The sequence below is a fragment of the Vombatus ursinus genome, unplaced genomic scaffold (genome assembly GCF_900497805.2).
Source record: "Vombatus ursinus unplaced genomic scaffold, bare-nosed wombat genome assembly UNPS02010320.1, whole genome shotgun sequence".
NCBI classification, from domain to species: Eukaryota; Metazoa; Chordata; class Mammalia; order Diprotodontia; family Vombatidae; genus Vombatus; species Vombatus ursinus.
The window spans coordinates 7674707-7699273 of NW_020950098.1; positions in this window are offsets into that span (position 1 = coordinate 7674707).

Genomic DNA, 24567 nt, shown 5'->3' on the forward strand with positions numbered 1-24567 from the left:
CTTTCTTTCTTTCTTTCTTTCTTTCTTTCTTTCTTTCTTTCTTTCTTCCTTTCTTCCTTCCTTCCTTCCTTCCTTTCTTCCTATCTTTCTTCCTTTGAAATAAAAATATATATTGATATCTTCTGTTTTTGCATCATCTTCATTTCCAAATATATTTTTCCCTTACCCCCTACCCAAGAATCCATTCCTTGTAAAAAAGGATAAAAAAAGAAAGAGAAAAAAATCCTTCAAAATGAAACAAAATATCAACTGTGCCTGGCGTTATATGCAGAATTCCATACCCATAGTCACCCACTTCTACAAAGAAGAGAAGGTGGTCAAGCATGTATTTCAATTAGTTATTGGATGTTTCCAGCAGGTTATCCTGCCAATGATTCAAACTCAACATGTTCAGAGTGGAACTCCTTTCCACCCAAACATGCTCTTCTCTGTTGTTTTTCTCTTTCTAGTAATGACCATACTATTCTCCCTGCCCCCAGGCTCAAAAGCTCAGATTCATTTCCTTCTCCTCATTCTCTCTTGCCTCAGTGTTCACTCAGTCATGAATTCTTGTCAATTTCACACATAGGACGCATCTTACACTCATCTAAGGAGGGCAGAGAAGGAGAGGGCACTGCATTTTCTCTTTTTTGATGTGAATCATGACATTTTAGAATAAACCTCCTTTTCAGTGTTAAATGGTCACATCTAACTGTGATCTTTTGTCTTCCTTTCCCCCAGTTTTTGTGCAAGGACAAACAGGAGACAAACAGAATCCACTAAGTCTCAGACCCCTAAAGCTTTTTTCTCTGAAACACAACAAACTACCTCCAAGGCCAGTGACTAATTGCTTGTAAATCCATCACGACCTAGTTTTCTGTATACCAAAAGTAGATGTGGGAAATGACCTGTACTTAGGAGACCATTTGCTCCATGGACATTTCCCTTCTCTATGTTCCAACTGATGATTCTCCCTGTCTTGCCTTGTAAATGTATGGAATAAAGCATTTTACTGACTTGTATTCTAAATTATAATATTGTGATTTTTCTCTCCATGACATATCCCTTCCCCTACATTTCCACTGTCATCTTAGTTCAGGCACTTTTTGCCTTTCATTTGAATTATTGCAATAGCTTTCCAACTGGTCTTCCATCTTTTCACCTTCCAATAGTCATATACACTATCACCAGATTTTTTTCTAGTATATTCTTTTTTTTAAGCCTCAGTGGCTTTCTGTTGTCCACTGAATAATGCCTTTGCTTGACATCCAAAATACAATCTGGCTGCATCCCACCTTTCTAGCCTTGACTCAAATCTGTTCCTCATATATACTCTATGCTCTAGCCAAACTGAACTATTAATCAGTCTCTTAACATGTCCAGGGCATTTTTGTCTTTGTGCCATTGTTTAATATTTTCTTTTTGTTCAGAATTCTTCCCTTTTTACCTTCCACTCCATTTCTTCCTATTAAAATCTCATTCCTCCTTCAAGGCTTAGTACAAATGCCATCTTCTTCATGAAGTCTTCCTGATGCCCTAGAAAGAATATTTCCTGTTGAACACTTTGTAACTTTCCTATCTACTATAAGCTAGTCTATTTCACATTTATTTGTGTTATCCGTCATCTCTCTTATTGGACTGTAACCTTGAGGTTAAGAGTATTGCCTGATTTGTCTCTAAATTTTCTTTAGGATCTATCACAATGTTTTGCCTTAAATAAATATTTGCATAAATGCAATAGAAATTTAAATTCTGACATCTGCTTTTCCTGTGCATTTTTTTCCTCCTTTCTTCTTTCTCTTCCTTCTCCTCCTCTTATTTTGTTCTCTTCTTCCACCCCCTCCAGCCCCCAATTGGTAGGGAGAAAATACATTTTTTGGGGGAAGGCTTATGCTCTGGTACTTGTATTTGTGAATGATGGAATGGGGAGCCTTCATGGAGTGAAAAAGCAGAAATCTTCTGCTCCAAAAATTATCAGAGTTGACAGAAGAATCACTGAAGAGACAAAAACTGTCACTTCTGGTATGATTTTGGATTTGTATCTATCTGACCCATTTGTATCTATCACCGTATTAAATGATTCACAACAGTAGTGTGGCTTTGTTTTTAAATTAATTTAACTCAACTTTTAGGATTTTGGAATCTTATTCACAGAGGACAAGAAAATTAATTTTCTTTCTTTTCCCTAAAATAAATCTTTTCACTTGAAAGAATATAAGAATATTGAAAACAATAACCTGTCTGGTTGCTTACCTGCGGGCAGTACTCAAAACACAGTTGAGTTTGCAAGTTACTAGGTAACTAGACTCTCGTGAGTCAACAATTGTCTATCAGTATTCATCCTGATTCCTTTGGCCCTGAAAAGAGCATCATCCTCTGAAGACACATATGGAGAACAGATAAAAGCAAATTAGTGTGAAGAAACCATGCATCTAGTATGTGAACACATGCCTTTCTCTTAATATTTACTTTGTTTATCTGATTATAGCACAAAATAAATAATTTTTCATTAGCTGGCTCCCGGCCAATCAAATCATGGGATTTTCTTGTGGCTTGTCCTAATGTTTTCCTCTTTATAGCACACAGAGAGTGCTGTTACTAAGTTAACTGAGTTGATAATATCCATAAACGAACTGGTACAAAGGTGATTCATCAGCATTTTAATTGTTTTTTAATGGGAAAACTTATTATCTTGTTTAGTTATGTTGCCTCCCCCCGCCCAGTGTAAATGCTTTTATTTCTTAAATTTTTTTTGGTGGGGGAGGGCTGGTGTTCCTTGTCTTCTATAGACTGCCTCTGTGTTCCTACTTTTACTGCTAAATCTCTATGTACTCATCCACTCAAGGCAGCAACGCTATGTTTGCCTTATGATCTCATGAATTGGAGATTTTCATTTTAATTAGGCAGAGAATTTCTTAGTCATACATCTTCCTGCAATCTCAGGCTACCTATCACTAGAATACTGAGGAATTTATTAAAATGTCCAGGGCTTCAGAAGCATCTTTCTGCTAGATAGCAAGTTAGAAGAATCAGATTTTGCCAGAGGTGTGACTTACTTGTCCCAGATCATCTGAAACATACACCAGGAGGCTCTCTTTTCAAAAAAAATTTTTTTATTCTACTGAGCGTTTTTCATAGCTCTGTGTTCTTGAGTAGATGTCAGACTTATAGCAGCACCCAGTTTCTTGGTTCTTTATTAGCATACAGGAAGGCTAAGAATTTGGTAAATACACCCTGAGAAAAAACCCCGAATAGGGGATTTTTCTGTGAATAAGATTAGAAAACCATTTAATTCAGAAATCAAGGTAACTTGAGTATAAAATAGGAAGGTTATTATATGTAATGTTTCAAAGAATCAGCATCTAAAATTTAAATTCAAATTATTCTCTTTCTGTCTTTTTTGAACATCATGTTAGCATGTACTCATTTTATTCATCATTGTGACAGATCTCATTTGGTGCCAGGGTAGAGAGGTCTATCTGTCAGGATGCAGTGATAATTGAAGGGAGGTCTCTTACTTGTACATATACTTGGCCAGAAGGGAAACATGAAATATAAATAATTCCAATTTAACAAATTTTGATTAAATTCTTCCTACATGCAAGATATTGTGCTAGGCATGGGGGAGGGGTAATTAAATGGAAATTGGCAGCTAAGTGGCTTAATGGATAGAGCACTAGGCTTGGAACCAGAAAGAATCATCTTCCTGAGTTCAAATCTGGTCTCAGACACTTAGTAGCTGTGTGACTCTGGGCAAGTTTTTAAAATCTGTTTGCCTCATTTTCCTCATATGTAAAATGAGCTAGAGAAGGAAATGGCAAACCACTGCAATATCTCTGTCAAGAACACCCCAAATGGGGTCACAGAGAGTTGGACACAACTGAAAAATGACTTACCAACACTAACATACAAGATATTGTGCTAGGTATGGGGGATAAATTAATGGAAATTGACATCTGCTTTTCCTGTGCATTTTTCTCCTCCTTACCTTACCTCCTCCTACCTTAAAGGTAGATCCTTTCTTTTAAGGAGTTTAAAATCTAATGGGGGAGGGGCTGGGAAGTGTGATAGCATGTACATCAATAAATATAATACAGAGGAGAATGGGGGCAGCTAGGTAGCACAGTGGATAGAGCTGTGGTCTTGGAGTCAGGAGGACCTGAGTTCAAATCTGGCCTCAGACACTTGACACTTACTAGCTGTGTGACCCTAGGCAAGTCACTTAACCCTGATTGCCTCACCAAAAAAAAAAAAAAAGCGAAACAAAACAAAAAACAAAAAAACAAAATACAGAGGAGAATGTGATAGTACAAAGGACAGATCTAGACAAAATTCCCCAGATGGGTTTGAAGGGGCAGCAATCACTGGCAGCCAGGAGGAGGATTAGGGAAAACTTCTTGGAAGAGGTGGTACCTAAATTAAGTCTTACAGGAAGAGAGGCATTTTAATAGACAGAAATGAGGAAGGAGTATACTACAGCAGTGGTGTCAGTCTTAAGATAGAAATGGATTCCTGTCCAGGCCATATTGACTTAGAAAACCACAAATGAACATTATCTACATTGCATTGTGTTTTTATTTATTTTTGTTAAGTATTTCCAAATTACATTAAAATCTGGTTCTGACACTAGGAATTTTGCAGAGTGCAGTGAGTTTGACACCTGAGCTATAGGAATGAGGCATTATATTCACATTTAAGAATGTATAATGGCAGGAGATGGCAAGATAAAACTGTGAAACAGCTAGTAATCCATTTTAAGTGAACTTGGAGAAGCAAAAGGGAAGAGAAGGGATAAGCATTTGTAAGTGCTTTATATAAATTATATCATTTGATTGTCACAACTACTCTGAGAGGTGGCTGCTGTTTTTATTCCCATTTTACAGTTGAGGAAACTGAGGCAAGCAGGCATTAAATGACTTGCCAAGGGTCACGCAGCTAGTAAGTGTCTGAGGATGGGTTTTAAACTCAGATCTTCCTGACCCCAGGGCCAGTGCTGTAACCACTGGGCCGCCTAACTTTTGGAAATTAAGCAATGTGAAATAAGATTGGAAAAGTTAAGTTAGAGCCAGATTGTAGCCTTAAATGCCAGGATGAGGAGCTTGTTTTTCATCTTAGAGGCAAAAGAAAGCCATAAATTTGAATGTAAAGATAATTCCTTGCTGGAGCAGTAAGTCAGAGTTCATGACATTATGGAAATGGGAGGCAACAAAAAAGATGGAAAATTAGGACTTAATCAGCTAAATAATGGGACGAGTTTAGACTGGTGACTTGGAATGTTAGCACAATTAGCTGAAGACTAAATAATTGGCTGAACTGGTCATTATATAGACCAAAATGACCCTGGTTTTTGGACTAAATTAAAAGGTTTTTTTTAAAGGTGTAACCCACACCCTGTGGAGCATGCCTTGCACTGACCTGACCTCCCCCCGGTTATTTCTGGGGACACGTGTCCTCAGCGATAAAGAACTTTGGAATACCCTACTCCCCCATTACAGTGGAGGGGGAGGACCGGCAAAGAAGATTGGCCACTAACCCTGGATAAGCCTTCAAATGTAACAGCACTTGCATTTCTGGTTGAGGGGGCTGGAGGTACCCTCTCCCACTAAGTGGTCCTGTCTCTGGGTTCACATGCAGACTAGGTTTATTCCTGAAGAAGGCTGCACCTATGATTTCTATGTTGTTTTCTCGTGAATCTATGTCTATATTTCTGCAGTGTCTGTTGCCAATTTGACATGTCACCTTTGTATTAGTCCAAAGAAAGGAATTAGACTCTCATTTTCTGTTTCTTTTTTGGTCTCTGCCTCATTATTGAAGGCTTCCCTCAGTAGCCCTAGAGAAGTTCACTCAGAATTAGCCATCATGTTTAGACTCTCTCCAAAAGGAGTTAGGAAGGGACAGCTAGGTTCGCAGGGGATAGAGTGCTGGCCCTGGAGTCAGGAGGACCTGAGTTCAAATGAGGCTTCAGACAAATAACACTCAGTAGCTGTGTGACCCTAGGCAAGTCACTTAATGCCAATTACCTCATATGAAAACAAAACAAAAGGAGTTAGAAAGATTATTGTTGTTGATTGTCCTTCGTTCTCAAAGAGGGCCATGACATGCTAATGAATTGAATTTTAGTGAGGGAGGGCTGTGCAAGGTCGCCAGCCTTATGTTCTCCTCCAGAGCCATCTGGGTCCAGTGGCAAGATAGAAAAATATTCAATGTACAATGTAGGTCATGTATAGTATAAGCATATTTTCCCCTAAACAAAAGAAATGCTTAGAATACAAAAAAACTCTTAAGTGGGCATTGACAAAGATTTAAATTATGAGATAGTAACTCATAACTCTGTTTATACTCTCCTAAAAGGTGATACTTAAAACCTTAAGTCATAAGAATCTTAGTGGGAGTAACATTTCACTTTTACCTTAGTTGTCCATTTTCTGAACAATTCTTTAAAGGTCCAAATCTTCTGGCAAACAGGTACGTGGTTGGGTTTTATCTTATAAATGGTCACATTATCTAAGACAATTGCAGTTGTAGGAAACTCTTTCTGCTGCAAAGCAGCTATAAATGAGAGACACAGAAATCCTATCTTCTTAAACTCACAAGTTGTGTCTAAGGCTGGCAACATCCATTTCTGGACAGCTATTTGGTCATGTATGCTCAGGAAAAGAAACCCAAAGCAGAAGAGAGAGCCAGGGCCCAAGTTTCAGGCTCATGTTTGCCTAGGCAACAATTTCATCGCCATGTATGAGTAGCTGCTGAAGCTGCTGGGTAGGGGGGGATCCCCTCCCTCCACTCATCATGAGAAGGTCAAGAGAGAATTCTCCACTTAATAAATAGTATTTTATTTTTTTCCAATTACATGTAAAGAGAGTTTCCAACATTCACTTTTATAAGATTTTGAGTTCCAATTTTTTTCTCCCTCTCTCATTCCCCTCCTTGTGTCCCAAGATGGCAAGCGATCTGATATAAGTTATACATATATGCAATCATGTAAATGTATTTCCATATTAGTCGTGTTGTGAAAGAAGAAACAGAACAAAAGGGAAAAACCATAGAAACCAAAAAACAACTAAAAAGTTAAATTAGTATATTTTGATCTGCATTCAGACTCCATAGCTCTTTCCCTGGATGTGGATAGCATTTCCATCATGAGTCCTTTGGAATTGTCTTGGATCATTGTATTGCTGAGAAGAGCTAAGTCCACCATAGTCGATCATTGCATAATGTTGCTATTACTGTGCACAATGTTCTCCTGGTTTGTTTAAGAGAGAAGAAAAAGAGTAAGAGTGGGATTTGTATTTCCCTTTGGAGTCCATTGACCAGGCCACCCTTCCTGGGCCAGTGGTCAGTCCTCTTTGATAGCACTCTCTCCTACTCTGCTATCACAGGAACAAGAGATTGCTGTGCCACTCCAAACACCTTCCTTTTTGTTTACTTCTGCTCTTCAAAGTGGCTGGGGGAATTCAGTCTACTTCACACCTACTCCATTGTTCTCTGCCCCCATGACATAGTGACAATGGTCCAACTGGCCTATGTGTACATTTGTAGTTTTACATCTTAATTTGGTTCGAGTTTTATAGTGTGAGCTTGGGTGAATGATGAAACTTCTTAAGCAAGTTCACCAATTAATCGCATCAATTAATAATTCATTAATTATTTGTGAGAAGATACTATGCAGAGGTAGAAATGAAGGGGAAAGACACAATGATGACCAAAAGGAGTTGGAGATGCAGTGGGAAAAAGAACCAGAGACAGTGCATTTCATAGAGAGAAAAATATGGGCCATATAAGAGTATAAAAGAACAGATTAAGACTGTGCAACACAGATATTGCTAATTTTGAGTTCGCCTTGGCCTTTTTTTAGTTCAGATCATTTTTCATATTATTCATTCTGCTGTCATATTGTTTTGATATAAAGATTTGATCATATTACTCCTCTGCTCAAAACCCTTCAATTGATTCCTCGTTATGTGTGGAATAATGTCCACACCCATTTGCCTGTCATCCTATCAATCCTCCAAGACCCAGTTTGATGCCGCCTTATTAAACCTAACTATCTCTACCTCAGGTAGCATTTTACCTTTTCTTGCCTGGGGTTTTGAGTAACCACAGCTATGTGTTGGCCCTACTTGGAGAAGGATGTGAAAGGTACTCTAAATGCACCATTCCCTACTCCCCCCTCCCAACCAGTGACTAGATACACTAATGGAGAAGCTAGACCACCTCCATATTGACAGATTCGTTGTAGATGATAATAATAATAATGATGATGATGATACCATTTATATGGGGCCTACTATGTGCCAGGCATTGTGCTAAATAAATTACAAATGTTACCTCATTTGATCCTCACAGCAATTCTATGAAGTAGATGCTGTTTTTATCCCCATTTTATAGTTGAGGAAACTGAGGCAGGCACATGTTAAGTGACTTGCCAAAAGTCACACAGTAAGTATCTGAGGCTGGATTTGAACTTGTGTCTTCCTGAGTCCGGGCCAAGCCGTCTGTCCCCTTCGCCACCTTTCTTCCTGTAATGAAACCAGATGACTTCTACATGAGCAGTATTATAAAAATATAACTTTTATACATATGACCAGAAAAAGAGATGGTTCTATCATGCATTCAATGTGAAGGGTAACTGTTGGGTATCTCAAATATTATGCTGATATCTGTGAAATATGAGATAGGGATTTGACCTATGAAATCATTGGCACAAGAGATTCCTAGGTGAGGAAACTTTTCTATTGATACAGGTTAGCATGTACTTGGTAGTCTTAGAGAGCCATCCAGACCACTAAGAGAATACATAACTTGTTCAGGGTCATGTAGTCAATATGTTTCAGAGGCAAGAATTATTTCAGATCTAACTAGTTTTGAGGGTGACTTTCTATCCAATATGCCATGCTACTTCTATCCATGTATAGCAAATACTCTGATAATTCTCTCCCAGAGCCAAGCCAGCTATATATTCCCCTCAGGATTATTTTTTTCACATTTATTTATTTTATTTTAATTTATTTTAAAAGGATTCCAAAGGTATCTTGGAGGGATTGGAGTATCTTTTCCTAATGCAATTAGCTCATGCCCCAATTCTGGATATGTTCCTCCACTGTTAACTGTCAGTAACTAGTACTCTGGTTCCATTTAACCAATTACTATAAGTTAACTTTAACAATGGGAAACTGACTCAGAAGATTTAGCAGGAACAAAAGTACAAACATTTTACCCCAACATCTTGGAGGTGTACTATTCCCTATGCTACTCGTTGCTTGCTTCCTGACCTTTCAAAATTTATGAGGTCATAGCCTCCAATCTCTTTCCCCTAAAATGAAGAAATAAACACTGAAACAAAGAACCAAGACCCCTATTTATGGGCTGCACGTCACCCTTGGATGGTGAGTGCCCAAGGTTCTATTTCATCTCTAAATGGAATGCCATCAACAGGAAGAAGTCAACTGAAGAGAAGGAATCAGATCACCTAGCACCTTTTGAATTAAGCCCTAGTTCCAGCTAGGTAACCACAGTGAGTCAACAAAGACTATTCAGCACTGCTTAACAGACCAGAAGCAGTAATAGAATGTCAACACATTCTCCAAGGTCCATGTGGGAATTGCATCTGCCAAGAGCTCTGCAGATACTCATAAGGACTGTACTTTTTGGCCACTGTCCTTGCTTTTTAGGCTTCATGCTGGCTCAAGGTGAGAGAGGGTTAGTCCCCTGTTACATGACTTAAAAAAACAATAAGGGGAAGGCATTCATTATGTTGGGGAGATACTACAATATGACTTTATGGAAAGATATAGACAAAGATCACAGAGAAATGTGTACCCACACAACAAGATTTTAGATCCACTGGAGTCCTAAATTTCTTAGAGATTTTTAAGACTACCAAACATTACATTTATAAAGTCCACTTCAACTCAACCTTATAAAATTGTAAGTTGGTTAATGAAGATCAGTCGTTTAGTTAATTAAAGTAAGTTAGCCAAGTAGTTTTCATCTATAAGAATATGATGGAAATACTTATTTTTAATAATAATAATTAGTAATTATAACTGTTCATTATTAATAATTCTGATAATTCAAACATTCATAGTAATTAACTAATAATTCAAATTTATATAGCACTTTTGGATTGCAAAAAAAATTTGCATATATAATCTCATTTGATTTTCACAACAATCCTAGGAGGGAGGTAGTACAGTTATTATAATCCTCACTTAACACATAAGGAAATTGAGACTCAGAAGGCTTCAAATACTTGCTTAAGGTAACATAGATAATAAATGTGAGAATGAGAACTGGAGCCCAGGTCTTATAACTCCGAGTCCAAGCTCTTTCCATTAAATAGCTCCTTTTTACTTCTTGATAGGTATGAATACCAAGGAGTCCCCAAATTGCAAGGGTGGGATTGATGAGCTCTTTATTTCATAATTAATTAAGAAAAGGTAAAGAAACTGATTCCAAAGTTTGATGTTTTTGCTCTGAATTATCATTGACATGACAGTATATGTTCACATGTTGCCTTGTAATTTGACATTGCCAGAAAAGCTGATGGAATGTATTGTATTGTCCCTTTTCATTAGTGCAAGCTTGCCCATTTGAACAGTGTTATTTCATGTCAGCTAGCTTGTCAGATCTGTAGTTGCTATAATCAGTAGCTAATGTTTTAACAAACAACTTGTTTCTGTTTACCACTTGTCAGGTTTCTGCTTGCTAACTTATTCTGCTCTCTAGCTTCACATTACTTTCACTCTTCTGAGTTGACAGGGGTTTTGTAATTTAATAAAATCTTCCAAAAAAGAAAAAATATGCCTAGTAAGTAGAGCTATATAAAAAGGAATGGGTTGCCTTCAGAGGTAGTGAGCTCCCCGATGTGGCAGGACTTCAAGTAGAAGTGATCACTTTGTAGGGGTGCCACAGAGGGGATTCCTTCTGTTCAGTGATTAAACATGCCAAGATTCCCCTATCCTAACACACACATATGTGTATGTATGTATAGAGGTATACACACATATATGTTGTTGTTGTTGTTGAGTCGTTTTTTCAGTTGGGGTTTTCTTGGCAAAGATATTGGAGTGATTTGCCATGTCCCTCTTCAGCTCATTTTACAGATGAGGAACTGAGGCAAACAGGGTTAAGTGACTTGCTTAGGGTCACACAGCTAGTAAGACTCTGAGGCCAGATTTGAACGCAGGAAGATGAATCTTCTTGAGTCAGGTCCAGTACCCTATCTACTTTATCACCTAGCTGCCATATGTGTATATATATGTATATACATATATATATGTTCTACACATAGAGACAAGTTTTATATATATTTATATACACACACATACTCACCCACATATATCCTACCGTGCCCTCAAGATATTCTCTGATTCCTCCCCTCCCTGTTGCAGCAAAATTTGCAGGAAATAACTGTCTGCAATCATTATTTCTACTTCCTTTCTTCTCATTCACTTTTCAGCCTTTTGTAATATGTCTTCTGAGATCATCACTCAACTGAAATTACTCTCTCCAAAGTTCCCAATGATCTTTCATTTGACAAATGTGATAGTCTTTTCTCTGTCCTCATCCTTCTTGACCTATCTGCAGCGTTTGATCCTAATGACCTTTTTTCTCCTGAATACTTCCTCTCTAGGTTTTCAAGACATGACTCTCTCCTGGTTCTTCTACCTGTCTCATAACTCCTCAGCTCCTTTGCTGGATCATAATCCATGTCACATCCCCTAATTATGGATATATTCAAAGTTTCTCCCCTTGGACTTTTTTCCCCTAGCTCCTCTGTCTCTGTCACCTCCCCTCTCTTTTCATAACCTGCTCATTGTAAGGCAGCTAAGTAGTACACTGAATAGAGCACTGGCCCTGGAGTCAGGTAGACACGCAGGTTCAAATCCTAACTCAGACACTTACCAGCTGTAAGCTCCTGGACAAGACACATAACTTCTGTCTGCTTCAGTATCCTAATCTGTAAAATAGGGATAATAACACAGTTGTTGTGAGGATCAAATGAGATATTTTTAAAAAGTTTACACAATGTATATTTTATTTTATTTTTTTTAGTATATAGTATTTTGTTTTTCCCCACTTACATGTAAAGATAGTTTCCAATACTCATTTTTATAAGATTTTGAGTTCCACATTTTTCTCCCTCTTTTCCCTCCACTTTCCACTCAAGACAGCAAGCAATCTGATATGGGTTATACATGTATAATCATATTAAACATATTTCCACAATAGTCACGTTGTGGAAGAAGAAACAGAACAAAAGGGAAAGGCCACGGAAAACAAAAAAACAGAAAAAAAGTGAAAATAGTATGCTTTTATCTGTATTCAGATTCTATAGTTCTTTCTCTGGATGCAGATAGCATTTTCCATCATGAATCTTTTGAAATTGAATTGTTGAGAAGAGCTAAGTCACTTAGAGTTGATAAATTGCATAATGTTGCTGTTATTGTGTACAATGTTCTCCTGGTTCTGCTCACTTCTCTCAGCATCAGTTCATGTTAAGTCTTTCCTGGTTTTTCTGAAGTCTGCCTGCTCATCATTTCTTATAGCACAATAGTATTTATTCCATTACATTCATATACCACAACTTGTTCACCCATTCCCCAAATGAGATACTTTTTTTTTTTGAGGCAATTGGGGTTAAATGACTTGCCCAGAGTCACACAGCTAATAAGTGTTATGTGTCTGAGGTCGGATTTGAACTCAGGTCTTCCGGACTCCAGGGCTGGTGCTCTATCCACTGCGCCACCTAGCTGCCCTGAGATACTATTTTAAAAACACTTTGCAAACTTTAAAGAGCTATATAAATGCCATTATTATTATTATTATTAATTCATGGTGGGAAATCTATTCTAGAAGAGATCATTAACTATTTTGCAACTTAATATATTAAATTATTTGGAGCACTGAGAGGTTAAGTAGCTTGCCCAGGGTCACACAGCTAGCAAGAAACCAAGTCTTCCTGATTTCCAGGCTATCTCTCTATCCCCTCATTGTTTTTAATGCTTTTAATATTGTTAAATTTAGAGATTGTTAGTTCTATCCTCCAACACTAACTTGTAAAACTCTATCTTATGGCTGAAGTTTACCAATTGGTTTATTCCATCATTCATCAAGAAATTAAACACACAGTACAACATAGGAAATTACGTAAATAAATAAAATGCCTTGGATTTATATGTAGTGCTCTGTTTTCTGATGTGGCTGGGCAATGAGATATTTATGTTGTTCATATATTTCATTTAATAAAGATCTGAGATGTAGGTTTTTCTGGCTTATTGAATATATTTTTCAATAGTTATCACTTAAATCATACAGATGAATACAATAGACCACAGAATTGGAATTGTTGTACAATTAACAGTAAAACTATGCTAAACATTTTTAAAATTACTAGCATCTTTTGTTTTTGCAATATCCTTCTTTTTGAATACAGCCCTCACCCTCCATTGCCCAGTAAGTCACCCCTTACAATAAGATTAGAAAAAAAAAGTAGTTCAGCAAAACTTACCCACACATTAATCAAATCTGATATTCTTCAGGGTATAGTTGATAGAGTACTGGATTTTGAGTCAAGAAGACTGGACTTAGGTCCAATTTCAGACACTTACTAGCTGTGTAACCCTGGGAAAGTCACTTAACTTCTCTGTCTCAGTTAAATGAAGTGTTTAGATTAGGTGGCCTCCACAGTCACTTCTAGCTCTAAATTTATGATTCTATGATTCTAATAACCCACTTTTGCAAAGAAAAGAGGGAGATGACATTTTCTCAATTCTTCTAAGCTTTGACATTGTTAACTGGTCATTATAATTATTCAACATTTATTTTCATTTTTTGTTCTTTCCATATATATTGTGACAGTCATTATGTATACTATTTTCTGTTTCTCCTTACTTTGCACAAGTTTACATAAGACTTCTCACTGTTTTCTTTATTCATTGTACTTATCATTACTTATGGCATAATTAGATTCCATTATTTTCAGGTAGCACGATTTTGTTGAGCCATTTCCCATCGGATGGGAAAGTGTGCCAAATGTTCTTTTTTTTTTTTCTTTTATTTTTTTTCTTATTAACTTATTTATTTTTAGTTTTCAACATTCACTTCCACAAGATTTTGAGTTCCAAATATTCTCCCCATCTTGTCCCTATCCCCACCCCAAGATAGCGTGCATTCTGAATACCCCTTCCCTTAATCTGCCCTCCCTTCTATCTCTCCCCCCTCCCTTCTCTTATCCCTTTCCCTTTCTATTTTCCCGTAGGGCAGGATAGATTTCTATACCCTATTGCCTGCATATCTTATTCCAAACATTCTTAATGAATCTAAAAGTACTTTGAGATTTTAGTGTACCTTCATGATTATTAATATCAATTACTATTATGTCAATGAATTTAGGAAATTTTGTTTTATAGATTATTTCTTATTAATAAAATTGTAGATTATAAATTTAACCGTAGTGTTGTTATGCAAAGAAAATCAAAGGATTTCTTGTGGCAATACAGTTAAAATTCACATTTTGAGTTAATTTTACCACTTCATATCTTTTAATACTTAACCACTTCAGTATATCAAAGATCTCATCCAATGGTGGTCTCTATACTGATGCATATTTCATTCCATTCAGGTCCTCTCATTTCTGTGTGATTCTTATCCATGTTCTTTCTCCTCCCACACTCTACGCATCCTCCCATTTTCCATAAAGGACCTTATTCAATGTACTAGAGTCCTATAGGTTTATTTGTTTTCACATTTTAAGGAGATATTAGTGTTATTTCTCCATTACCACTACTCCCACAACATCCATAACATTGGCTCATTAACTTGATGAGATTTTTACACCGCTTCTTGTGGTGGGTCATTGTTGAGATCTGAAGCATTTTACCCTCTGTCCTCTAATCTCTCCACTGACTTTTGGGTCAAATTTATTTTTAGTCATAGGGATTGTTTGCTATTTTCTTTCCAATGCCACTGAAACATGACTTGATCTTAATGAGTTGCTAAAAGCAAAAACAAACAAATATTCCTCCCGCCTTTGCCCCCCCCCCCCCACATAAAGCATGTCTTTACCAGGACAGAAGAGTCTGTCAGTATAACCTATCTCTATCACACCTTTCGTTACTGATTATTATAGTAGGGGACACAGTATTGAAGAGAAATAGATCTTTCTTCCTATAGTGCCATTTTTTCTGTTACTATAAATTTGTTGTTCAATTGTATCCAACTCTTCCTGACCACATTTGGGGTTTTCTTAGTAAAGATAATGTAGTGGTTTGCCATGTCTTCTCCTGCTCATTTTACAGATGAGGAAACTGAGGCAATCAGGGTTAAGTGACTTGCCCAGGCCAGACTTGAACTCAGGAAGAGGAGTCTTCCTGATTCCAGTGCTCTGTTCACTGTGCCACCTAACTGCCCTTATAATAAATAATATAGCTAATAATAATATAATAGCTAGTATTCATGTAGCACTTTAAGATTTGCAAAAAACTTTGCAAATATTATCTCATTTGATCCTTACAACAACCCTGTACGGCAGATGCTATTACTGTCATTTTCTGGAGGAAACTGAGGTAGATAGAGGTTAAATGACTTGCTTAGAATCACACAGCTAGTAAATGTCTGAGGTCAGATTTGAACTCAGGTCACCCAGGTCCAGCATTCTTTATTCACTGAGCTACCTAGCTGCTCCTGGTATTTCATAATAAAATATTTATAACTATAATCACATCATTAAGTAAATGCTTTATAACTAATCTTCTCTGTGTAGACTGATATCTACCCTAGGTTTATAACATATATAACGTAAGAAAAGGAGGGAAAAACCCCAGATACATATGATTTGGAAAATTTAGGGGCTTTTATTATATGAAATAGCCTTCATGATTATTTCACATAGAACCTGCTTGATGCAGTGTATTGAATGTGGGTCTTGGAGTCAGGAAGGTCTGGGATCAAATCCATTGTCTGTGTCTATATATCTCAAGTAACTTATCTCTTCACAGAAATTTGTTTTGGTGAAGGGCATTTCCTATGCTAATGAAATTGCATAAACTTTTCATGATTTTATGGTATAAGATTATTTTGATTATTTATAATATTATTTATTAATAGCTAGGATTATTAATAGTCATTAATATTAAAGCTTATTTATAATATTATTATGCACGATTATTTTGGTACATAGCACAAGATTGAAGCAAAAAGTGTATGTAAAGTAGAACCCCATAATAATGGGGTTAAAAATAACACGTGGAGAGATATACTACCCAGAAGTTATATACTATGGGAACCTATATAATGGTTAACTTTTTTGGGGGGACGAAAGGGGGCTTGGTAATAGTGAATTCCCAGTGGGAAATTTCCTATGCTGGTAGAAAACAACAACTATCCTGAAATTTTTATTCTTATATTGTTGCCTACAGTGCTTAGAGTTTAAAAAACTTCCCTGGGTCAAGGTCTTTAGTTAGGATGTGTCAGTGATGGGACTGGAACTAAGAACTTCCTGACTTGCAGGCTAGCTTTCTAGTGCCCTGACCTCACTCCCTTTAATAACTGAAATAGAGTTAATTAACAATACATGAGGCTTATTCCCTAAAGTTACCCTGAAAAGGCTAAGCATGTATTATAGCTGAAGTCTGCAAATGAGTTTCTTCTATCAATGATCAAGAACTTCTGCTCTCTCCTAGAGAGCTTATTTCTTTAATGCTTTGTATTTGGAGCTTTTAGCATATCAAAAGAATATTAAATAATTAGCCTTGGGAATGAAAGACTAAACATAAAAATCAATGAATAAATTTATTGATGGCCCCAATGAAGAGAGTCACTGGGTTAGTTAAATAAACAAATTATTACTTTGAGAAGAGAATATAAGAAAGAGCATCAGATAGTTATAACAGATAAGAGCTAGAAAGCACCTTAGAGGTATCTAGTCACAGAATTGTTGAATACTGAGTTGGAAGGAAACTTAGAGATCATTTAGACCAACCTGCTATCTTGATGTCTCACTTCCCTCTATAATATACCTGACAATTAGCTGACTGGAATTCTTTTGAACTCTACTAACAATCAAATGAGATAATATTTATAAAATGCTTAGCACAGTTCCTGGCACATTGTAAGCCCTATATCAACAAAGCTATTAGCATCACTGAGTTAACTATATCAAAAGGGATCTGATTCCATTTCTGGCCAGCTCTATATGTTGAATAATTCTTCCTTATATTTAGACATTCAATCGGTCAATCAAAAATGTTTCTTAAGTGCCCGCCACATACCAGGCATTGTGCTAGGTGCTAGAAATAAAATGTAAAATTGAGATCTCCCCTATTCTCAAGGAACTTACATTCTTCTGGGTAGATATAACAGGTTCACAGGTGAAGAAATACAGAGCATAAAATAAATAAATACAAAACAATTTTCCTAGGGAAGGGGTAGAAAGGGGAGCACTAACAATGGGAAGAGTCAAGAAAGAACTTGGAACTTTAATTGAGCCTTAAAGAAAGCTGGAGATTCCTTGGGGCAAAGTAGGGGAGTGAGAACATGCTGGGCACACAACGAACACAAGCAAAAAATCTACCTACCTGTAACTTCCATCTATGGGTCCTAGTTCAGACTAGGTCTGACTTCTGCTGTTTTCTGGCTAATTATTTTCTTCTCTACTTTATTTAATTTTCTTCCATTTTCTTCTGTTTATTTTGGTGTATTCATCTCCATTGTAAAGGTGATTCTATAAGAGAAATCTTATGAAATACCAGGGCAAGACTGGCTGGATGGCTAGGATGGGGTACAGATGTGGACACTGCAATGGTTACTTCCATAACTAACCAGGATAGCAGACTCTACTACCATTTTGTGCCAACAAGTTGGTAGTGGAAGAGGATGTTGGAAAATGTCAGAGGGGCTATTTAAGTAGGCCTTCAAGAACTTGAGTATTTCCCAGTTACCCTGCTTTACTCATCTATAAATATATAGGCTTAGGCTCGAATTCTTTCTGTACCAGTCTATTAGTATTGGCTAGCTATGCATCCTCAGTTCATAGGCCATTCACTAACTTTTTACTGCTTAAACAGGGATTTGACTGCCTGCTGCAGAGAAGCACCCCCAGCCCCTACTGCCTTCCCTTCACAATAAAAGCACAGCTTTCTCAGAAGGGGGAATAGCAAAGCAAGCGGGTAGGAATGATCAGGCCACATGAATATGAAATCACTTGCAGGTGACAAAACCAATATATGAATGAGATATTGTGGAATGCTGGGAAATGAGGAAGTATAATTCATAAGTGAGCTGTGGAAAGATAGTCAATGGATCTTGGGTGGGTTGCCCTTCCTTTGTGAAGCCATGACAATAAAAACCATTGGAAAGAGTTCCCAGATGCTAGTGATCTGATCTTGCCTGGATACTTTACCTTTGTTAGCATAATTGCTAGAGGAAGTGCTTTTGACAGGGGAGCTACAAATTTGTTGATAAGACCTTGATCAAATGAGATTATGTTTATAAAGCACTTAGCACAGAGCACACAGTAGGCTTTTAATAAATGCATGTTTCCTACTTCTCCCTCTTTCTTTTGTATAAACTAGATGATACTAGAAAAGTCTCTGGCCATAGCAATCTGGAAATCCTAGGCCTAATTGTCCTAACTGTAAGTTTTATATGCCTTCCTTGGCAGTTTTGGCCCTAAGAAGGTTTTACCTATTTGTGTGCTCCTGGTAGAATGGAGAACCCTAGTAGGAAGCCACCATGATATGTGTTTGACTTTGGTGAGGCAAATTCAGTTGGTTGCTTGGTGTCTGGATAGAGTAGGTGTCATCATTCTGGAAGAGGTGGTGGTCCTGAAAGTTTCACGGAGGAAAATGATTCTTGGGAGAGCAGTCACATTGACAGTAGCCTGAGGCTCTCAGAGTCTCCCTGGCACCCAGGTCTCTCTGGGGTAGTTGTGTGCATGTTGCCAGAGGACACTTAAGTTAGGTCTGGGAATTGTAGGTTTGTTATTGTTGTTTTGACAGGTTTACAAAGGGAGGGAGGAAACATAATTCTGGATGTTGGTGCCTTTGGGCAAAATCCTATTTGGCTTCTAGCTAGTTCCCAACTCTGAGTAGTAATAGTATTTATAGTAGTCTACTAGTCACAGTAATAATAGTAACAGTGAGTGTTTTACTGTGGTTTAAGATTTGCAAAATGCTTTACATATATTATTTCATTTGATCCTTACAACAACCCTGGAAAGTAGGTGCTAATATTATATTCATTTTACAGTTGAAGAAACTCAAGCAGATAGAGGTTAAGTGATAAATCACTTAAGGTCACATAGCGAGTGTTTGAGGCAAGATTTGAACTTGGCTGTTCCCTATATCTAGGTCCAGAGTTCTCTCCATTGTGCTGCCTAGTTTGAGGGTTTCAAATTGCTTAAGGAGGAAGTTAAGGGAGAATTAGGCTAGATGAAGTTAATTAGGTTGTGATTGAGAGTATGTCCCTTAGTAAATCTATCTCTACTTTTGGGAAGAAAGCCAGACCCTCCTGTTTTCTAAGATAATAGTTCTTCAAGTGTGGTCTGAGAACTCCTGGGGTCCCTGAGACCCTTTTAGGGGGTTCATGAGGTCAAAACTATTTTCCTAATTGTGCTAAGGCATTATTTGTCTTTTAAAATACTCCGTCCTTCCTTTTCCAAATACATAGCTGTGTGAGGCCAGATTCTTCAATCAAAACAACGTATTACACCAAATTGAATGCAGAAGCAGATAGGAGAATCCAGCTGCCTTCTGTTAAGCCAGACATTAAAAACATTTGCAGAAATATGTAAAACAATGCCATTCTCACTAATGTTTCTTGTTTTGGAAAATAGCTGTTTTTGATAAAGATGTTATTTGTGTTAATATTTAATGGGTTTATTTTAAATTTTTAAATGAATTAACAAATATTTAAAAATTTATCAGTTTTAGTTTCAGCTATGGTAAATATCAATAGATATAACCCACACAAACAACAGCTCTTTGGAGTTATCAATAACTTTTAATCATCAAAGGATCCTGAGACCAATAAATTTAGGAAGCACTGGTCTGAGAGAACATCTGTGAGTGGCATAAGCAATGGACCTGAAGTCAGGATTTCAATCTTGGCTCTGGATTTACTACCTCTGGGATCATAAGCAAGTAATTTTTTGGGATCTGGTTTCTTCATCTTTAAAATGAGGGGGCCGGATTAAATAATTTCTACCTAAATTCCCTTTCAGCACTAGACTCTATTTTTAGTGGGTGATACTGATTTATTTTAAGTAAAATATCCTCCCCCCTTCAATTTTTAAAGGTCTTCATCTTTTTTCCCCACCTCATCTCATGGCTTGTTTAGATCAATTTTGTCATCCTCTTTTATAATAAGAACCAGATCGATGAAGTGGGCAACAACATTTCCTTTTGTTTAACAGAGATCAATAGCTACCTTTTCAATTTTGAATTATGCTTTATATTTCTGTTGTTTTCAATAAAGTTGGAATGCTTGGCATGGAATCGGCTAAAGGGTAGCTGTATTTTTTGCTGTTGTGTGGGCTCCATACGAGTCTATCAGGTTAGCTAGTGTATTACAGTGATAATATCAGTGCTTTTGATTTATATTCCTTCAGCAATTCTACCTATCTTATTATTTACTTTCTTTACTTCAATGGAATCCTTAGTTAAAGATTCTTAAGCATTAAAAAAAAAACTTCCATTTCTTTTCCCTTTTAAAAAAAAATCTCCTGCTGCTTTTTTTCCCTTCAGCTAGTAGTAGATAATCTGTCTAAGTCTCCTTTGCCATTCAGCTTGTCAGTCACTATTCATCTGCATTTGCTCCTGGCTAATATGTAAGTGAAGAAGATCTTTCCTTTGCTTCTCAGTTCCTTTATATCTTTTAGATAACCATCCTCGGGAATCTTAGAAATCATCCATTCCAGTCATTTGTATAAATAAAAATAATCAGGGGCAAGCAGTGATCTCTGTAGAAACTTAATCTGAGCTACTTGCTTTGATTAATAGGATCCTGCTGCTGTTAATTCATTTGGGTACTAAATCTGATCTACTTTGAAATGGTTACGTACCATATTGTCGGAAATGGAATGTCTAAGTTTAGATCTCAGGATGGCAGAAAGGAGTCTCTGCATTAGGAAAAATTTTGATAAATGACCTCCAGCCTCTCCTTCCTTTCAGAGTCTAATGTTTTACAGCAGCAGACCCAGCAGAGGGAGCCCAAGGTAACGATCAAATACGTATTAAGGACTTTGCAGTTGAAAATGAATAGGATCAAAGAGGGAGGGAGACTGAGAGGAAGGAAGAGAGTGGGAGAGGGAAACCTGGAGAGGGAGAAAATCAAGGAAAGAGAAGAGGGTAATATTTGTGAATTTCAAGGAGCATTTGAAACACCTTGGAGAAAGACCACTTCTTCAAAAAGGACAAAATTGATGGAGAAAGAAATTTTATTTTCAGGTTCTGAGAAGGTGCTTTAAAACCTTAGAGACCATAAAACTACTTTTCCTACTTTTTAATTTAATTCTTTCCCTTTTATACCTTTCTGATTGAATCCTAAAGTTCTTTTTATTTCTACACTATAGTTATTTTCCAGGTGAAAAGTGTCTGCTAAATTCATCAGCAGATTGTCCAACTCAATAATTCAACACTTGATAAACACTTTTACGCATTGTACCTACTGTGTGTAAGATACAGTTTTTAGTTCACTAAATTGCTTCTTAGAGTCTAATTCAAATGTTTTAGCAATTTAATGATCAACAAGTATTTACTGGGCATGGTGCAATAAATAAAAAACCAGGCCTGGAGTCAGAAAGACTCATTTTTCTGAGTTCAAATCTGGCCTCAGACACTTATTAACTGTGTGACCCTGGGCAAGTCATTTAACCTTGTTTGCCTCAGTTTCTTCATCTGTAAAATGAGCTACAGAAGGAAATGGCAAACCACTCTAGTAGCTTTGACATGAAAAACCCCAATAGGGTCCTGAAGAGTCAGATGTGACTGAAAAATGATTGAAGAACAACAATATGTATCTAGATGCTGTGGGGGATTTTTTTTCTTGGTTATTTTCTTGGTGTATTGTGAAAACCTGTGAGGAAACTCCCTGAACCAGATCAGTGATTGTTCTACTATTTCTAGTTTAGACAGTTACTCTGAATACTGAGAGGTTAATTGATGTGCCTTTGTGGAAGAAGTAGGTCTTGATGTCAGGTCTTCCTGACTTTGAAGGCAATTCTCTACCTACTACCCATGTTTTGGGTGATATAGAAGAAATATACAACTTTATTCTTGCCTTCAAGGGTCTTAAAACATTAACTTCTTAAACAATTAAACCACTACAAATAATATGATAGTCATGTGCTAAGTAAGTAGTGTGGTATATACTAAAAGTGTAATAATAATAGTGATAGGTTTTTACAAAGTGCTTTACAGTGAAAAAGCATTTTATAACTATCTCACTTGACCTTTACAAAAACAAAACAAAACAAAACAGATCTTCGTAATATCTTAGCTTCAGATCTGGAAGGGGCCTTAGACATTGTTTAGTTCAGGGGTTCCCGACCTGACATATGTGAAACCCCATGATGTTCAAGAAGCTTGTCAAGGGAGTATAGGAATATTTTGTGAATACTGTTTTTCTATTGAGATTAATCTTTTTATTTTATTTCTTATGCACAATAGATTGCAGAATTAATTTCACTTTATATTGAATAGGGGATTGAGAAGCTTTTTTGTCATGAGAATCAAAAAAAAGTCGAGAAACCCTAATCTAATCCAAACTTTCTTATTTTACAAATGAGGAAATTACTTTTCTCCCTTCTGTGAACTCTACGATTCAGCTACGTTGGTTGCCTTGTAGCAACACCCCACTTACAGGCTCTGGGAATTTTCACTGGCTGCCCCTCATGCCTAGAATACCATCTCCTGCTTCTTTCTGGACTTAGCTCAAAGCCCCCTTTCCTTAACAAGTTGTCCTAATCTCTCTCTGGCACCTCCCTTCTCTCCCCAACTGCTGAGTGCTTACTAAAATTAATTTCCATTTACACTGTCTCTATCTTCTATGTACATAGTTATTTTCGTATTGTCTCACCCATTTTAATGTGAACTCATTGAGGTCTGGATCGAGTCTTTGAATTTCTTTGTATTTCTAGTGCTTGGCCCATAGTTAGCACTGAATAATTGTTTTCTGACTGACTAACTGATGGAAGGATACAAAGTTAGTAATGGTAGATCCAAGATTTGAACCTAGGTCCTCTGATTCCAAATTCAGTGATCTTTCTGCTACATTAAATGTTTTCTCATCTGATCCTCATAACAATCCTGTTTGGTAGATATTATAATACTCACCCAAGTTTTATACACAGAGCAACTGAGACTTGGAGAAATTAAAGTGTCCCATTAAGGCTGAGGTGAATCTCAAATTCAGGTCTTTGAATTTTCAGTCCGCTACTTTTTCTACTATACCAATGCTACCTCTTTGTTGTTTGTGGTTGTTCAGTCATTCCAGTTGGGTCTTAGTCTTTGTGACTTCATTTGGGGTTTTTTTAGTAGTTTGCTATTTTCTTCACCAGCTGATTTTACAGATGAGGAAACTGAGGCAAACAGGGTTAAGTGACTTGCCCAGGGTCACACAGCGAGTTGGGGTCTGAGGCCAGAATTGAACTCAGGAAGATGATTCTTCCTGACTTCAGGCCCAGTACTCTATCCACTGCCCTACCTAGCTGCCATTACATAATTAAATAATTACATAATTCAATTAAACCCAGTTTAGTTCAATTCAATGAAAGACATTTATTAAGTCCCTACTTTTTGCAGAGCTCTGTATTAGACATTGACATAGTCAGAGAATGTTTCGTGGAAATAGAAGACCTTCCTGGATTTTAATACATGAGTAGGATTTGGATAAGCAGGAAGGAGGAAGGCAGTAGGAAGGTAGTGGTTATCTCCATTACTTTCTATTCATCAGACTTTCTACTGTGATGGGCACAAAGGGCAGCTGATGATGAGGCTGGGGTATTAGACCCTTGGTAGTAGGGTTACCTGGGAGAAGTCAGTTCAAGAAGGCAACAGAAGGGTAATCAGTAGTTTCTCTATCTGGGACAAATGGTTGGAGTGGGCAAGGAGGAAGGTATTGGAGACTCAGGGCAATTGAGGTTTCTAAACTACTGAAGAATAATCTTCTTGCACTTTCTCTGCTCCTGATACTCCAGGATCTAGCAATACTGGCATTATTTCTGTTTTTCCCACAAGATACTCCATCTCTTGACTCTGTCATTCTCTGACTATTCCCTCATCTCTGCTTCTTGGCTTCCTGCAAGACTCAGCTCAAATCCCATCTTCTGCAGGAGGACTTTCTCAGTTGTCTCCCTCTTCCTACCCTTTCTGGTGGCTTCTTTCTGTGAGATTACCTTCCACTCACTCTGTAAATATTACGTATATGTGTGGTTCTTTGTATGTTGCTTCCCCCATTAGAATGTGAGCTCCTTGAATACTGATGGGGCAGTGGTTTTTTGCCTTTCTTTGTATCCCTAGCACTAAGCACAGTGCCTGACACGTAGTAAATGCTTAATGTTGACTGAGTGAAGCTTGGAGGGGGTCA